At 43.3% G+C, this 15,877-nt stretch overlaps 1 protein-coding gene across 2 annotated transcripts in view; it reads left to right on the top strand.

Annotated features, from left to right (window-relative positions):
• Positions 1-15,877, top strand: part of KCNMB2 (potassium calcium-activated channel subfamily M regulatory beta subunit 2) — a 1,082,301-nt gene that overhangs the window by 92,469 nt on the left and 973,955 nt on the right. The gene's annotated exons all lie outside the window — the stretch shown is intronic.

The following is a 15,877-nucleotide window of genomic DNA, read 5'->3' as shown; positions in this document are numbered from 1 at the left end:
CAGCCAGATCAACCTACCTTTATTGTTCCCTTTTACCCACAAGCAAACAAAGTCGATGCACCTACATCATAAAAAGCAGACTGACACATACATTCTGCAGCATCCCCACTTATCTTGATAACAACATGCTTTTTTAAAAGGCAAATGTTTCGCAAATATTTAGAGCATATGTGCTTACACATAAGTGATAGGGGCTCAGTTTCCCAATTAAAATACTAATTACTTTATTGACGTCAACAGCATATGTGCATCTTAACAATAGCAAACACTGAAACCACACTTCAGATCATTGGCAATCGCTCTGTACTGTATTTCGTAACTTGTTCAAGAGGGTATTTATCTGTAAGGGAAATAAAATATATAAACATTCATCCCTGACATTCTGAAGGCATCTGTTTATGTTTAAAAGGAGCAGAAACGAAGGGGGAACCCATAAAAGCGAGGACAGTTTATGGGGCATTAAACTGCAAATTAAGTGTGCAATTTCACATGCTATAAAATGGCTCCTTTCGGTCGGCACCTTGGGTCGAGGCGAGTGCTTTCCCCACGTTTGCTGAGTCAAGCGTTGTGATCCGTGATAAAGTACATCGTAAATGTGTGCTGACCAACCGGTTTACACACAACAAGCTGCAGAATGTCTTTATCTGTCTTTCTCTCGCCTTCTCCCTGCCTAATTTGTAGCATGCTTCTCTGTGCCTTCTTCCAAACGACCCATGCTTTTCAGTACATGCTCGCGCCGCCTCGTGAAAGGCCGTTCACGTTCTTTCCTGAACAGTTCAGAGTCAGAAGAACAGGAGACTGGAAAGGACACGCCAGGGCCGGTTTTAGCACTGGTGGCGCCCTGTGCGACAATGTTTGTTGGCGCCCCCCACAGACTCCCTCACTACCACCCTTTCACAGTGCCCCCTCAAGTCTCCATAATCACTCTCTCTCACATATGTTTAGTTAGTTGTATGGCACCTCTTATACCAGTGTAGGGTGTCAGAGCACTTTACATCACACACACACACACACACATTGCACAGTGACAATCGATCAGAAGGTGTGTAAATCAGTGTATAGAGAATGTTACATAAGCCAGAAGACTACAAGGTGTAGGAGTCACATGTCATCCATACTGGTAGACATTTTAGTTTAAGAGTGCTTGGTCTGGAGAAGCACAGACTCATAATTGGAAACATATCCCCATGGTTTGGGGTTACATTTAATAATAGAGATTTTTTATTTTTACCAAAATGAACCCTTTGTGAAACATTAGAATAATGAAAGACAGAGGAAAAATCATAATGCCCCAATCTATATCTTGCAGTTTGCATGCAGCTCTTTGATAGTTATTAGCTCACTGTGCCATGTTAGGGTTTTAACATCTACACTGCCAGTAACAAAAGGATCTCTCTGTCAAAAGCGCTGACTGATTTAAAATATATGCACTTTCTGATCTGCATGGTACACATTCTTGGCAGCAGGCATGTAAACCCTCTGTGCTACCATAAAATTAGTTAAAACTTCCACTAGACAAAACTCCTTCTCTCTCCAGGAAGAACATGAATCACGTACTTATCTTGACATTTTTATTGCTTTATGAGAATTGCGGAAGACTAGCAATGCAGCAGCAGGTGCTTTTAAAGCCTTAAAATATTTCCAAGGACGGCGCCCCCTTGAAGAGTCAGCACCCAGAGTCAGCACCCGGTGCGGTGGCACCGGTCGCACCGCCCTAAAGCCGACCCTGGGACACGCAGCAACAGCAAATGATTTGAACAGCAGACAGGTTTGCTAATATTTTATGATGTTGTTCTGTGAGACAGTGTGTGTGTGTGTACGGGCGCATGTGTATGTGGGAGGGCAAGTTCACACAATTGTGCACATGTATGTTCACACGTTTATGCTTGTGCAGTCCTGGCTATGTAGACTGGACCTGTCCTCACTCTGTGTGTGTGTGTGTATGCACATTTTTATTTTTGTGTGTGAGTGTTTGTGTGAAACCAAGCATGTGTGTGTGTGTGTGCATATATATCTCACACAATGGCCACTGGTATGATCTGCAGCATGTGTCTGTATGTATATGTGGGGGCACATGTTTCCATGCATCTGCATATGATCCCAGCAATGAGTGCAACTTTGTATGTGGGTGTGTTTCCACGTTTGAATGTGGGTACTGACCCAGCCGTGAATGAGAGCGTGCATACACATTTGTATACAGAAGCATGTGTGTGTGTGTGTGCACGTGCACATGTGTGTGTGAGGGCAAGTTCACACAATTGTGCACATCTGTGTGCGCACGTGCATACTTGTGCAGCCCTGACAATGAAGACTGGACCCGTCCTCACTGTGTGTGTGTGTGTATGCACATTTGTATTTGTGTTTCTGTTTGTGTGTGTGTGTGTGTGTGTGAAACCAAGCATGTGTCTGTGTGCATATATATCTCACACAATGGCCGACGGTAGGATCTGCAGCATATGTGTGTATGTATCCGTGGGGGCACGTGTTTTCATACATGTACATATGATCCCAGCAATGAGGGCATCTCTGTATGTGGGTGTGTTTCCACATTTGAATGTGGGTACTGACCCTGTCTTGAATGAGAGCGGGCGTTCACATGTGTATACAGAAGCATGTGTGCGTGCATGTGTGTGTGTGCATGTATGTGTGTTTGTGTGTGTGTGTGTGTGAGAGAGAGAGAGTATGTAAGCCCAAGTGTGGAGACTGGTCTGGTCATCAAGGCTTTTGAAAGCATGTACATGCATGTGTATGTAGTGAACTCTATGAAGATTGTGTCAGTAGGTGAGTTTGCACATGTGTATCATTCACCATAAGTAAGTAATGTATTTATCCTAGCCTATTGTCTGCATCGCTGCAGACATTTGCACAGCTATTTAACTGTCAGGAGCTTGGTGACACTCCCTTCATACTTTAATTGAAGCGCCTGTCAGATTTGAGATGTTGTGATTTTCTTTCCTCTTACTGGATATACACGTGTGGCATTTAAAGAATGTAATGTAGAATTATTTTATTTTAAACCCTTGAAATTCCTCGGTAACCTCTCTTATTCCAAGAGAAGGAAAAGGTGCAGTTTGAATTATGATTGACAGCTTTCCACCAACTGCTAACATCAAAACAAGTCCTCTCACAGCATATGCCATTCTGCTATGAAAGTGTCATTGCTGGATTTGCACACAATCCTCCCTGAGGCGCCATTTCGTTTAGTATGTACAGTGATATTTTCTCAGTTTGCCTGACTCTCCTACCAACTCTACGCATTGAAGCAGCCTTGTTTCAGCTGGAGTACCTCCCAGAGGGCAAACATGCATTTTTCGGCTGCAGGTGAAGTGGAATTGTGCAAACAATGTGTTTGCTCAAAATTTGAACTGCCCATTACCTACAGTGAAAATCTGGTGGTAATCCATTGAGGAAATGAGAGAACTAACTCATGGTAGCAGGTTTACTTCAATCTAAACCCCCTCCCGTGCACAAAAAATAACTAGCAAGTTAGATGTTAGTGTTAAACGTGAGTTCTTCCCCTCAGTATTGGCCCTGATTTTGCTTTAAGCCTGACCAGCTTTATAACTTCTCCCCAAGAGGGGACTCGGTACCTTATCTAAGGCACCCAGTTTGGGACAAGATGTGTGGACATTACCACAAGATGTGTGAACATTACCGGACTTGAGGGTATTCCTTTGCATTACTGTCGCCATGTAAGTCCTGAGAGAATTTGTGTAAAGAAAACCTACACCACTGCATGTTTTTCACCTGAGAATATGGTAAAACATGTGGTAGTACAGTAATATCCCGAATGATGCAGATTGCCTCAATATTTCACCCGATGGCTTCTATGTGTATGTGGTGTATCACCTCCCAGAATACTGTGGAAACTGATAGAAGACTGTAATCGCACACGTACTCCAAATACCATTCGTTATGTTATGGCGATATGTGTGACACATAACTCACTTGTGAGAGTATCCTGGCGCTTGAGCAGGTGTGTAGGCATATAATCCCCACAGAGCTGTTCAAAGAACCAGGCCTTCAGCTTCTTCGGAACTCAAGAAGTGAGGAGGAGTCTCTGATGTATTGATGGGGGTCATTCCGTGCTCTGTGTGCGATGTAGGAGAATGAGTGCCTGCTGCTCCTCTTTTGTGAATGTGGGGGTGAGTGAGAGAGCGTGAGACAGAGAGTGCATGTCTGGTAGGCTGGTGGACGTTTTTGCATTTGTTCAGATATGCTGGTCCAGTGTTGTGTAAGGATTTGTATGTGTGCGTGAGAAGCTTGAACTGGCAGTGCATGTGAATGGGGAGCCAGTGATGCTCCTTGAGATGAGGTGCGATGTAGGTGCGGTGAGGAGGGTTAAGTATGAGTCTTGTGACAGCATTCTGGGTGTTCTGGAGTCTGTGCAGGAGTTGCTTGGAGATTCCGGCATAGAGTGCATTGCCATAGTCGAGGCTGCTTGGGGTAAATACTTGCCTGACTGTCCCGCTGATGTTCTGTGGCAGCCACTTAAACATCTTGCTTAGCATGTGTAGTATGTGGAAGCAGGAGGTGCACACTGTATTGATTTGTGCCGCCATGTTGAACTTGTTGTCTAGGATGATCCCCAGATTTTTTGCATGGTCGGCGGGTGTTGGTGTTGGTCCTAGCTCTGATGACCACTAGGTGAAGTTCCATGGGGGGGGTCGTATTTCCAAAGACCTGTACTTCCGTCTTATCGGATTTGAGCTTCAAGCAGTTGGCCCTCATCTACTCTGCTGCCATGGTATGCAGTTGGTGAAGTTGGTTCTGGTGGTCGTTGTATTGTCAGTCAGTGAGAGGATGAGCTGAGAGTCATTGTTGTAGTAGACGATGGTGATGTTTTGAGATTGGATAATGTTGGTGAGTAGTGTCATGTGTGTAGTATCGCCCCAGCCTGGGTATCCACCAATGATTATGCCACACACGGGGCTTAGTAATACACGTCTTTATATGTCTGCGTGTAACTGCAAACTCAACAATCTAAAGCAGCCTTCACTGCAGTGTACCCTAATCATTAAGTCATAGCTCTACGGAGTTCATCAGGAGCCAAACGAGTTCTGTCATTATTAACTCGCAGGACACTACAATGTGGACATTTTCAGCAGTTATCTAAGCATCGCAGGACATCTTGGTCATAACTAGGCCTGGGTGAAATTTAAATTAGGCCGAGGAAATTTTCAAAATTCTTACATTTTGTGCTATATGTGAGTCATGCAATTTCCTAAAATTTAGTATAGCACACTTTTGTGTAATTTTCAGCTAGCAAAGTATCTTTTCGAAAGTCTCCTGCCAGGATCTCATGTAACTTTTATATTTGTGGTATCTCCTCGCTTGAAAAAAATTATGCAAGATACAACCAATTCACTTTTCATGCAAAAAGGCATAATTGTGTATTATTTCGTGAAATTTGTATAAAATTTCCTCAACAATATTCAACTTTGCACACTCTTAGTTGCAATGATGGTATGTCCTGCAAGCAAAAAACACAAGTCGCTACAGCTCTGTGATGCAGCGGTTTAATACTAGGCCTGGGCAAAAATTTAGTTCCGTTCGAGGAAATTGCGATAATTTGACATTTTCGCGTTCCGCGGAGAGCGCGAAAATGTCAAAATTTCCGCTTTCCGCAGCTTGGCGATAATTTGTTTCTTGCTCGCGCTGTAAAATAATACATTCTCGCGCGCGAGCGATCGCCTTACCTGAATCCCTGCGTTCGCCGACAAGTTTTCTTGATCCGGTCGCGTTCTCCATGAGATGTTGGATTGTTTTTAGCCATTTGCGCTGTCTCGCGACAGTTCGCGCCCGCAGTGACGTCATGCGTCACGCGATCACGTCTTTCTTCTCACGATCATGCGCCGCGAGACAACTCATAACAAGATGGCCGCGCCCGCGAGCAACCACATGGGTAAGTTGGCGACCCGCAACCATGCAGAAAATCTCGCGAACATGCGGGAAAAAAAAGTCTGCATCTTCGCGATATTTCCGCTTGTTTGTGATAATATTAAACATTTTCGTGATAATTTGCGAAAGTGGATTTCGCAAATTCCGCCCACCCCTATTTAATACCCTTCAGACAGCCCATGTTTTGTCACAAGGTCAATGCTTGTCACTAAGGTGTATAATCTAAGTGACATTTTTGAATTCCCTCGCACAACTCTGTACAAGGGACTCAACATTTTACACCCCTGGCATCTCTGTGCAGCTTCAGAGATATATTTAAATATGTTTCATTGTGTTAGCAAAACGTGGTGCTAAATTTATTGATAAGGATATGATTCGGCTGTCGACCCAATTGGAAGAGCGGAGCTGGAATCAATGCTTGCTTTTCTCTTTGGAGTTAAGGCAAAGGACAGCCCCATAACCTGGCTATTAAAAGGCCAGTTCATCAAATACTCGCATTTTAATCATACACAATTTCAACAGAGGTCACGTCAAAAGATCCTTTTTAATGTTCAACCTTTGCAGAATATTTGACAACCTTATTAAACAATAAATCATTTTAAAACATCCTGCCAAGTCAATGGATGTGAAGCCCGCAATCTATTTAATCAGAAAATAAATCTCCCATCACTTTTCGTTAGCCACTGCCCCATTCATTAATTGCAATAAGGGGGCGGTTAATGGCAGGCCTGCGTTTTTACATTTATTTGTACAGGACAAAGAATTGATTTATTTAAATTGATATGAATTGCATCCGGATGTATGAGCAAAATCATTGGCTGGCATGAAGTCCAGGAAATCTGTGAGCAAGAATTACATTGAAAACAATATCACTGAAACAACTAAGAACAGGAAATAGGAAAAAGTAGTGAACTGACTTTGTCCACTGTTGACCTTGTGACCCCCTTAATTTGCTGCAACGACCGGGGGGAGGGGCATGGCCGGACTGGCCCTACCGTACACCCGGCATTTCCCCAGTAGACTAGAAGGGGGATGGGCCGTTTTTTTTGTTACTTGGGGCCGTTTTTGTAGCAAAGCAGTTTTGAAGGCACCCACTGCAGAGTTCCTTGTATATCCAGTAGTTTTCAGGCAACAATAAAAGTGTCAAGATAACTCTAGTGATTAATGTACCGTACAGGGGCTGGTCTGAACCAATTTGTGCCAGGTTTGCTTTGGGTTCTCAGCCCGGCCCTGTGGAGGGGAGGCTTCACACCTTAATTCTCAATTCAATTTCCCCACCAGAAAAGCGCAAAGATTACTGCTTTTCTGTAAACGTATTTCGGTACGCATCCCATGGAGGTCATGTCACAGACCTCTTCTGGTACGGTGATATTCTGAAGCAAGAGTTTTGCGTATGTGTGGCAATGACGTTCAAGGGGAGCAGCGTTCAACATGACAATTCCTTTCACTCTTGCCAATAATCTGGATTTATTGTTTTCAATAGAAATCTTCAGTCGTCTCATTTTCTTTCAATTTGACTTTAAATACAACATTGCAAACTGGATTACTTGGCCAGCAATTCTGGTTTTACTGTAAAACTTTATGTGATTGATTGTGCTCAGTTTTAGACCACTTCACATGTTGACCTGGCCTTGGGGTCACTTTTTTAAGCACATTGCACTTTAGCCTTACCTACGGTCCAGCCACACCCTCTCTGGCGGGCTACTTTTTTCGAAGCCTGTTATTGGGCTAGACAACTGGAGGGGCCATTTTAGTTTGTGCGCGCTGCAGTTGTCAGTTACTGACCTTCTCATGATCTACTTAACAAAAGACGCGGCTCAGAGGCGCAGCGGATGCACGCTTTGCATTAAGATTCCGACATTGATGCATTGTTTCTTACTGAAACTTGGCTACATTCGGACTTGGGCCTGACATTTTAGAGCCATTAATTCAGGGTTTGTCATTCATAGAAAGAATCAGGGAGGAAAATGATGAGGTGGAGTTGCTATTATCGTTTGGGCAGATTATCAAGGCGGTATTTTGGTTCACTGACAAAATATCGAAAACCCAAATATCGTGGGACATAAATATCATGTCAAAAATATCGAGTACAAAAATATCATTATCCTATACTTATAATGTAAACAACAAAAATCTTGAAAAAAAATATTATACGCTAATATCGAACACAAAAATAACATTTTGTAATATAAACATATTTAAGCTTAGTAAACATTAAATATATTAACATTGATAAGTAATATAATGTTAATTAAATATATTTAAATAATTTAAAATTATATATCAATGTTATACTAATTAAAAAACTCATATATGTGTGTATGTTTATTTAAACATATATAATTTAAAACTATTATTAAAATAAAAATGAAAATTTATGTCACAATTTACATATTTTTTGTAAACTGTAATGAAATAGTAAATATATATATATATGTGTGTATATACATATATATGTATATACATATATACAATAAATTACAAACTGTAATAAATAAATTGGAAACAATTCTAAAATACCAATTTAATTGCACACAAAAAAGTAAACAAAATAAAAAAAAAAATATTAAAAATATATTACATATTACAAACATTAATAAATAAAAATAATATAATGTTCAAAACACAGCAACATGTTATGTTATTTGGATTTTTAACGCGCACGGCTACTCAAGAGTGTCCCGGCGCGATGTCTGAAGGGGAACGAGGAGATTTAGCAAACCAAAAGGTACGTTTTCAGATTTTTCTTGAATACTATCGGGTCTTCGATATTACGTAATGCCAGGGGAAGAGCGTTCCAAGCAACTGTGGCCCTCTGTGCCAGTGAGCTGCTGCCAAGCCTCCGCTACTTAAAACGAGGAACCAGTGCAAAGTGATGGGATGCCGATCGCAACTGTCTCGAAGGCACATAGAAGGCGAACCGCTTTTGAAGATAAGATGTTCCAAACCCATGCAGAGCGCGATGGGCTAGGACCAGCGATTTAAACTTCACCTGTTTAGCTAAGGGAAGCCAGTGAGGGGAACGCAGGTGATGACGCATGCTATGTCTGGCGTAGATGCCCAAAAGAAGTCTAGCTGCCGTATTCTGGACCACCTGGAGCTTTTTTATCAGGTAGCCAGGGATGCCAATGTAGAGCGCACTGGCATAATCTAGCCAGGACAGGATGAGAGCACAGGTGACCGTTTCTCTTGCTGCTTGGGGCAGGAGAGGAAATAACTTTCTTAAAGTCTTGAGAAGACCAAAACAATTGCTAACCAACTTCTTGATGTGGAACGAGAAGGAGAGGCTCTCATCAAACCATACCCCCACATTCTTGGCCTGCTTCCCTGCAGGGGGCAGGGGGAACTCAGGTGGCCAGAGAGCTTCCTGGAAATTGAGAGGGAATTTTCCAAACAAGAGAACCTCTGACTTCTCCTCATTACATTTTAGTTGTGCTGCCGCTAGCCATTTAAAAATGGAGGAGAGACAGTGGTGAACCGAGGAGACAGAATTGTCATCGTTGTCCCAAGTAAAGAGCAACTGGGTGTCATCGGCAAATGCCATCACATAGGCAAAGGGTGTCACATAAATGTTAAATAGAAGGGAGGACCCCTGAGGAACTCCCGTAGTCACAGACTGCAGAAGAGAGGAGGACGGAGGCATCCAAATCTGCAGGGCACGACTCTCAAGAAAGGACCTAAGCCAGTTCCAGGCAGTACCCGACACAACTATCCTGGCAAGTCATGTGAGGAGAACAGAGTGTGGGACCATGTCGAACGTCGCGGAGAGGTCAAGCAAAATCAATGCTGTCCTACTGCCGGCGTCCAAACACTCCCGGATGGCCTCCACGACCTCGACCAGCACCGATTCAGTGCTGTGAGCGGCCCGGAACCCTGACTGTGCAGGATGCAACAGACACTCCCTCACAACAAACTCAGTAAGTTGGTTGGTGACAACCTTCTCACACACCTTGACCAGGCCAGGTAATAGAGAGATTGGCCTGTAGTTGCCTGGACTGTGAGGGTCTAATGACGGCTTTTTTATAAGTGGCAAAATCTTGGCCTGCTTCCAGGGTGCTGGGACACTAGCTGTATGAAGGGGCAAATTAATGATGCTATTCACCTCTGAATTAATTGTCTTAGCTGCTGCTAGCAGTCTAGCAGGGCAGGGGTCAGAGGGAGAGCCAGACTTTAAACTCTTCAGAATTTTAAGCAAAGTCTGGCAAATCCACCAGCTTAAAAGCGTCCAGACGATGTTTGACACCCACTGGTGAAGGCGGTGCCATTGCCTCGATCTCACTGTCACCAGGTAAGAAGGCCGCCTGTATCGTGCAGATTTTGCCCAAGAAATAAGTTGAAAGAGTCTCACACCAGGCGACTAACGGTGGAGACGAACTAGGTTGGGCTGAAGGTGATGTAAATCTCTGAACAATCGCAAACATTTCTTTAGCGTTGTTTTCAGCAGAGTCAGTTCGGGTAGCGTAGAATTCCCTTTTAGCTAGAGCTATGGCCTCATAATAGACTTTTTGCTTGGTTCTGAGCTTCAGCTTGGCCTGGACTGTACCAAGGTTTAGAGGGAGAACCCCTAGACAGCCTAGAAGAGCATCAACTGCCTAGACACCCAGCTGGTAAAACCATCTAGTCGGTTCTCCAGGTCGCCGGAGAGGACGGGTCTAGAGCTTTCCAGAGCTAGGATGAAAGCACCTTGGTCAATTTTGCCAAAGGCATATTTGCGGAAGGAGCACGCTAAGGCTCGACATTGCGCACTTCCCATGAGAAGTATGTCAGGAAGTGGTCGGACCAAAAGACCGGACACAGGTCTCTCATCAAAATGGGGAAATTGGTACAAATTGGGTCCAGGATGTGGCCAGCCTAACAAGTAGGGAGACTAACATGCTGGTCCAGTTGGACCAGATGTAAGATATCTAAAAAATTGAACGTGTCCTTAGCCCGTGCTGGTCAAGATGGATATTGAGATCCCCAAGGACAACATACATCATAATAATATCAATTTAAACAATATGAACAAAACTATACAATTATAGAAATAATACATATACTATTCCCACTCCAATCTCTGCAACAGTAGGGAATTCGTTGGACTCAGGAGGGGTAAAATTGACTATTCCCACTCCTGTCTGTGCAACAGTAGAGAAAGTGTTGGATTGTGGAGGGGTAAAATTTACTATTCCCACTCTAGTCGGTGCAACAGTAGGGAAAGCATTGGACTCAGGAGGGGTGGAAATCACTATTCCCACTCCAGTCTGTGCAGCAGAAGAGAGAGAGTAGTTCACTTTATACAAATAACATATTTTAACAACAACAAATATAAAGATTTACATATAAAATATATATATACACTTTTTAAATGAGAAAAGTACATATTTATTACAATATTTAATGAATATTTTAAATTAAAACAAATAATTAAAATACCACACTATATTTTCACAATTATAACAACCAAACAATATGTTATTTACAGTTAAAAAGCATAACCCAATTAAATTAAAACAAATAATTAAAATACCACACTATATTTTCACAATTATAACAACCAAACAATATGTTATTTACAGTTAAAAAGCATAACCCAATTAATACATAACATAATAACACATTTTTAAAACAATAAATAACTATTTTTACGTTTATTACTAAAATAACATCCTACCCTATACCTCCATAAAATAGACAACATGCACCGAAAATGTATCTTGAAAGTATAATAATTAAACATTTTACAGAATGAATTATCGATTGAACAATTAATAGTAATGAACTAATAATAAAATAATTCTATTTAATTAACTTCCCACCCTTAATCCCTAGAAACCCACCCACACAGACATGCAATAAATATTTAAAAAAAATCTTAATTACATTATTTACATAATTAATTATCAATTAAACAATTAATAACATTTAACTAATAATAAATTAAGTATATTTAATTAACTTCCCAACCTTTACCCCGAAAAACAGAACAACCTGCACCTCGTGTATAACTTTAAAAAAAATTAAGTCACACAATTTACATAATTAATTATCAATTAAATACCCAGACACTAGCCCAGATATGGGGGAAGCTCACCGACTTTGCTGATGAGGCCAACAGAGAACTCTCATTCCTCGGTAGGAAGGCACGTGCGCGACGCTTTGGTTAGGGTGACCACCCGGAAAAACCCTTGCCATCCTCCTCCGCCTACCTCATGCCACGTCCTACATAACCACCATTCAGGATGGTGGCCCTGCTAGAACCTCTTCCCCTGAGGAAATTAAGGCATGTTTTACAGCTTTTTTATACACAACTTTGCACGGCCGTTCCGCCCCCCGCTGCGTGAGGTCCTCGACCAATATTTTGACACCCTCCAGCTCCTTTGGCTCGACAACCATAATCGGGAATTTCTCGATGAGCCCTTCTCCAAGGAAGAAATTCTAGCTGCAATAAGTGTCATGCCCGGTGAATAGGCCCCCGGCTCGGATGGCTTGCCAGTCTCCTTCTACAAAGCCTTTGCTCAGCTCCTGGTCCCACAGTTGGCCGCCATGTACAATGAATCCTATGAAAGCGGTCAATTACCCCCCTCACTCCGCGAGGCTATGCTCACTTTACTCCTTAAACCAGACAAACCCCCTGACCTGCGTGACTCCTATCGCCCCCTGTCACTTATTAACACAGACAATAAAATCTTCACCAAACTACTCGCTTCTCGCCTTCTCCCCCTCGTGCTGCACATTGCCCACCCGTACCAGGCCGGTTTCATTCCCGGCCGCGCTTCTTCTCACAATCTCCAAACCATTTTCTCCGTTCTCCATCAAATTAACCCAGCGCTTCCTGCAGTGGCCGCTTTGCTCGACGCCACCAAAGCCTTCGACACCCTAGAATGGCCCTTCCTTTTATCTCCTTCCTCGCTTGGGTTTTATCCCGGTCTTCATATGCAAAATATTGCTACACCCTTCCCACTACCTGTCTCTGGATCAATGGTCAAATATCTGAGCCCATTTCCATCGGGCATGGCCCATGCTTTTTGCCATCGCAATGGAACCCCTTGCGGCTGGGCTCCAACAGCATCACACCCAGAGAGGCATCGGCTTTGCGGCTCGTGCCCTGTTACGCTCCATGTACGCAGACAATGTCACTCTATATATCCACAATCCCCAGGAAAACCTCAGCCCTCTGGTTCGGGAGGTGATAAGTTTTGGTGGCTACTCCGGTATACAGGTGAACTGGAATAAGTCTGTGTTATTCCCCCTCACTGATGCCACAACGCATTTCACTCCGGACTACCCCTTTGTGTGGGCGTCGGGCCCCACCAGATACTTAGGTATCTGCCTGAGTAGGGACGTGGACGAACTTTGGAGAGCTAACTTTGGCCGTGCTGTGGACTGGTTTGAGTCCAAGATTCCCCTCTGGAGTCGAATAGCAATTGCCAAGATGGTTGTGCTCCCGATATTTTTAGACTTGTTCATAAACATCCCCGTCCCCCTCACTGCCCATTTTTTTCGTAAACTCCGCTCTTTGCTAATTTTTTTGGTCTGAGACGGTCGACAGCCTAGGATTGCGTACAACATTCTCATTCTTCCGATGCCGCGTGGCGGTCTTGGCGCCCCATATTTTAAACTTTACGCACTTAGTGCTCAGGCCAGTTTTCTTCATTTTTGGCCCCAACCCACTCCTTTCCAGCCACATGTTGCAGTGGAAGCCGACCTTGCTGCCCCGTGGCCGCTCACGACCGCCCTGTCCGCCCCAGCCAAACTCCCACGCCCTGAGATCAATATGGTCGAGACCCTGCGCTGGCCTAGGAGGGGCTCCATAGATTTTCTGGTGCTGATATCATCTCTGCAAATACGATGCCAATCCCTCATAATCCGGCTTTTCCGCCTCTCCAGACTTCCGGGATGGCTAAACACGCTATTCGCTTAGGGCTGTCTACAGTGGCGGATCTCTACCCTGGGAACACCTTTTTCTCTCTCACTGCTGACTCTGGCCTCATGGACACCCTACTTTACTATCAACTCAGGGCTGTCTGCAGGGAGCTTCACCCCTCATTTCCCCAGCCCCCTCCATTGATGGCCACTCTCGACTTCCTTTATTCGTCTCCTCTCCTTTCCCCTGGAAGCTAGTGACTAAAATATATGCTCTTACGCTTGCAGCTTCTTCCATTTCCACTGAATGGGCACGCGTGACGTGGGGTGAGGACCTGGGTGTGGAGATATCTCAAGCTGACTGGCTCTATTGTTGCAATAAGATTAAGCGCCTGTCCCCGAATTATCGTTTACGCCTTATTCATTTTAAATATTTACATAAGCTATACCGGACCCCCGTCCAGCTACACAGGATGAGACTTATTCCCACTGATAGATGCTTGCGCTGCTCTGCTCCTGTGGTTGATTTTTCCCATCTCACCTGGCTGTGCCCTAAGGTCTTCGCTTACTGGCGTGAGGTCTGCGCCACTATTTCCGAGATCACCTTGTTGCCAGTCCAGCCCGATCCTCCGCTTTGCCTCTTAGGCTTTTTTAAATACTATCCAGATGCCGCCTGATTGCCATGCTGCTGGTCCTTGCGCGGCTTAGGGTTTCCATGTGCTGGGGCCGCAAGCCGGCACCCAAGGCCGCCCTTTGGCTTGAGGATGCATCGCGCTGCCAGACTCTCCTGTCTGAATTCTGGGACCTCACGGCAGCTCGATCCCATCCACTTGACATATGGGGCCCACTCGTGTCTTACCTCCTAAGTCGTAATTCCCAGCGCCCGGCAACCACTCCCGCGCTCCCCGCCGGTGGTGTAGGTCAAAGAGTAGCTTGCCCCCTGATCTCACTCCCCCAGCTTGATCCATCCCTCTCCCTCTATATGGTGTCTCCCATCGTGACTCGACCCACTGTCCTGGTGCTCTTTCGTTATTTCTTTTTTGTATTGATTTCCAGCGATACATGCGCAGGCTAAACCTCGCTGACATATATTGTATTTCTGTACACGGTGCTTTGTTATGGTGCAATCCTGTAATTTTGCAATGCAAGTCTGTTTAATAAAGGTTTTTGAAAATAAAAATAAATAAAAATAGTAAGTATTAATAATTAACATTCATTAATAATTATTATAATTAATTTCCTCCACACCCATTACCCCTACAAAAACCACAACCAACACCACAAATATTAATAATGAATTACATGAATTTCAGAATTTACACACATAAAACATAATGTAATTAAAAAAATATGTATAAAACCTAATTAGTTATCAATTAAATATTTAATATTAATTAACAATTTACCATTAGTTATAATTAATTTACTTCCCAAACTGTACCTCTATAAATCCCACAAGCCACTACAGCACTTAAAATACAAATAAACAATTACATTCAATTTTAAAACAAATACAAATTTACAAACTATATTAAAAAACATTAGCAATAATTATGCAAACAATTTATAACATATACAATTCAAATATATATGCTAAAATACATAACACTAAATAAAAAATGTTATTATTAACAACACTGTTTTTGTAACAGAGAATAATGACATAGATATTTTAACATCGATATTAACAACATGGATATTTTTAACATTGATATTACTTATCTTAAAATGGATATTCTTGTCCATGATATTTTTTCACTCGATATTTAAGCATCACAATATTCCAAGCTCAAAAAAAGGGGTGGCTACGGTAAATCGTCGCACCCTGTGGCAGGCACCGCATGGTGCCTACCACAGTGTGCATGGTTGGGAAGGGGGGTTCCTTGGGTACCCCCATGGGCCTGATTCAGAGGGCCCGGGGTGAAGGTAGGCCTGCTACAAGCCCCCAAAGACAGATTCCGACAGCCATTTTGGTTCAGACAAACCGAATCGGAACGGCTGTCCGAATCGTTCTTTGTAATCGCTTGCTCGGTAACCGAGTCCATAGAGCTGTACGATTCGCTTTTCGGAACTGATTTGGACAGCCCTAACAGTTTCTGGGCATCGTAATCGATCATCGGGAACTGTGTAC

This window comes from Triturus cristatus, chromosome 11, assembly GCF_964204655.1.
Source record: "Triturus cristatus chromosome 11, aTriCri1.1, whole genome shotgun sequence".
NCBI lineage: Eukaryota > Metazoa > Chordata > Amphibia > Caudata > Salamandridae > Triturus > Triturus cristatus.
The sequence above is the reverse complement of the archived record's forward strand: the minus strand, read 5'-3'. Positions and strand labels throughout refer to the sequence as shown.